A 3,501-nucleotide genomic window follows, 5' to 3' on the forward strand; every position below is an offset into this window, starting at 1 on the left:
TTGGTTTTATTTTTGGGCCAATATCATGTTTGGAGTGGGCTGATGTGATATTGAACAGTGTAAAAACATTATGAGATTTGGGCCAAAACCCATATCAAAGAATTGGTGATATTGGGTGATATGGTTTACTGTAGCGGCCATATCAACCCAAACCAAAACCATATCAACCCTCATTTAACTATAGCGGTGATATCAAGTATAAAAATTCGCATATCAGAACTGGCCCATTTTTCAGCCTCACTCTCTCTCTCTTCGCGCAGCTCCTTGGAGGCGATTTCAGAGGCGATAACTTCATACACAAACTCTTCCACCACCGATCTGGCATATCTCCTCCACCAGCTACCTCCTTCCATTTTTGGTATTGCTGGCCTTTCTTTTATCTCGTTCGCCAAACTCAACCTTCTCTCTACTTCTCTCTATTGACAGAACTCAAGCCCTAGTTTTCTATTCGATCCCTACTTCGACGATGGAATTATCAATATATCCCAGCCTCTCTCCATCTCATCTCATAGATAGATTACGGAAGATGATTCAGACCGAATCTCTCGCTCCACCTTCACTCACAGTCACTTCATGGTCGGATCGAAGCCCTAACCTGTGAAAATGTTTTCCCTCTTTCCGTCAAACCTCTTGCAGTTGGCCATCGGAGCAAACCCTAAGCCCTAAAGAAGAAACCCGAAGTCTGGAATCCTCCATTAGAGGCGCGAAGATGTGTTCGGCGATTTACAGACGACCGCTGCTGCTAGGTTTGTTTCCAATCCATTTCTCTCTGTATTTATACACGTATATGTGTGTGTGTGTGTGTGTGTGTGTGTGTGTTTGTTCACAAAACTTACTCGGTCGATTAAAATGGATCCATAAATTTTGATTCTTATTCTTCTCACTCCCTGACCCTCTTCGGCGATTAAAATGTTTATATATATATATGTGTGTGTGTGTGTGTGCGTGCGCGCTTTTCTGTGTATTGATCTGTTGTTTAATCGATTCTTGATTTTTTTTTCATTTGATGAATACATGACTCATCTATGCGATTTTGATGTTAGAGTTAGGCCAGAGGAGTTCAATTTTTGAAGAGGATGTGTACAAACAGGTTAGGGATTTCAATTTTGTTGATGTATTTACAATGACTTTGATGTTTCAAGGTAAGCCTCTGTTTCTTTGTTTCACTCTCTCTCTCTCTCAAGGTAAGCCCTATTTCTTTGTGTCACTCTCTCTCTCTCTCTCACACACACACGTGACTTCTGAAAATCGAGTGTCTTGCATGGATTAAAATAAAAAAAATCTGGTTTTGGGTTGGAGTCTTACATTCTATTCGTATGTTGTTGGCTTGTTTACTCTAAATCAATTTATTTGTATTTGGGTTGCTGTTATTTGAAATGCTTAGTTGTGTTCCATCATATGTTTATAGATGGCTGATTTTGTTGAATTCTTTGCTACTTTGGATACATGTCAGTGTAGAAAAATAAAATAAAATAGGTCACCTTTGATTTATTTTAGATGTTCTGTGAAATCCAACTGTTATTGCTGGGAAAAACCACTCTTTATATATGAGTATCTATATATATTAAAATTTTCTGTGTTCTTCAAGGGGGGTTCTATGTTTTAGAAAAATATTGAGTTTGCAGAAATTTTTGCCACGGAAATTGGATTTTTTTCTAACTTAACTTCTAGAGTTTCAAGATTATTGGGTCTAACTTTATACAATCCTGAAGGCTCATTTCTGGAGTGGTCAAGTATATTTGAATTTTGTTGATGTATTTACAATGACTTTATACAATTGTTTAATTTGCCAAATAGCAAGATACATGGCTTTATTTTTAATTTCACATTTGACTGAGATACCTTTCAAATACTCATTCATTGCCATTCTGAAGATTGATTATATATATATATATATATATATGTATATCATGAATTATATTTGAATAGTACATCATTCAACCTAATAAATCAAATTTTATTTCATATGTTTCAACAATTGGGCCACCACCAATCTGGAAATGTCCATTTTTTAAGGGGAAACCATGCCGGATTTTCGAAAAAAAAAAATGAATTTAAACTTTGATTCCAAAAAGGCATGTGGTTGATTTTTGAAACTTGAAATGGATTTTTGAAAGAGTTTTGAATAGTGGATTTGAATTGAAAAGAAAGAAAATGTTAAATTATTTTAAGAATCCAAGTTGTTTTGACATGCATAGTAATTATATTGAAAAATATTGATTGATCAAATTTTGTTTATTGTTTTATTTCATTGTCTTGAATATGAAATGCATGGATTGTTGAAGAAGGCCTATGAGCTATCTGTGCTCTGTGATGCTAAGTTGCTTTGATTATCTTCTCTCAATAAGGAAGGGTCTATGAGTTTTCCAGTACGAAATATATTTATCATCATCTTACCCAATCAATTTCAGATAGCACCTATTCAATTAGTGTATGTGTGTGTAAATTGTGTATAGTTTATGTTCACTATAACTATTGTAAATTGTGCATAGTTTATGTTCAGTGTGCTTCTACAAACTGCTCTTGGGTACTAAGATATATGCAGTTTTTCCTTATTGAGCAGCATGGTTAAAACATGATCATTACAAAAACAATTCATGAAGGACATGGCACCAGTGGGATTTATAGGACGCATTCTCCAGTTGCTACAACTCCAGAAAGCTAGTGATCTCTCAGTTAATCAAATAGAGGCCTATGCAAGTATAAAGAAGTGTGTGTACATTTTATGGAATGAATTTTAGTGATCTCCGGTTGTGTGTACTATTTTTAAGGAATTTCTAGCTCCCTATATGTGCAACTATATATGTGAATGGTGCAACAACAATTTATTAAGTTTGTGATGAATAAAAAAAACTTGTGGTTTGGTATGTTATTTATGATTGATTAAAATCCTACAAAATATTTTCAAGTACTTGTTTGGATGGCAATAATTTTTCTAGCAGGTTGTTTGATGGCATGCCTCTCTTTTTATTTTTTTATTTTTGTCGGGGTGATTTATTGTTCTCTCTTATAAGAGAGGGATCATCTTTGATTGCTCGCTTTTAATCTTTCTTCCTATTTTTCAATTCTGCTTATGGTTGTAGATATATTGTATGAAATATTCAAAAGTTGGTTATTAAAATAAATACTCGAGAAAAGGGGAAACGGTCTCATGAGTTAACAATAAAAATATTAGTACTTTGAAGGATCTACAACAGGAAATTCAAACTAATCTTACTAAAGTAAACTCATTCACAAGAGTCAATGTCCATCATTTGCTTCTTGTTAGTTTCAACTACAAGGATCTCTCTCTCTCAATCATAATGAATTTATATATATATATATATATATATATATATATATATATGAAACAAAACAAAGTTAAATGGAGTACAAGCCAAAAGAAAAAGATAAATGGAGTGCAAAGATCTCCTCTCATTGAAAGATTATTACAAAGTTAGATTTGTAGTTTGGTTGTCACTAATCATGTTTATGCCTTATAAACATCCCACATGATCTTAT

The 3,501-nt window shown here is 33.8% G+C and overlaps 1 long non-coding RNA gene across 1 annotated transcript; it reads left to right on the forward strand.

The window, feature by feature from the left end:
• Positions 1-200: 200 nt before the first annotated feature.
• LOC132292259 (uncharacterized) lies at positions 201-3,024 on the forward strand. Its single transcript, XR_009477065.1, has 3 exons — positions 201-746; positions 1,044-2,859; positions 2,910-3,024. It is a non-coding gene; the product is annotated as an uncharacterized LOC132292259 (long non-coding RNA).
• The last annotated feature ends 477 nt before the right edge of the window (positions 3,025-3,501 follow it).

This window comes from Cornus florida, unplaced genomic scaffold (assembly GCF_030987335.1).
Source record: "Cornus florida cultivar Cherokee Brave unplaced genomic scaffold, ASM3098733v1 CherokeeBrave_3.0.0_Hap2_Chr01, whole genome shotgun sequence".
In the NCBI taxonomy this organism is placed as follows: Eukaryota; Viridiplantae; Streptophyta; class Magnoliopsida; order Cornales; family Cornaceae; genus Cornus; species Cornus florida.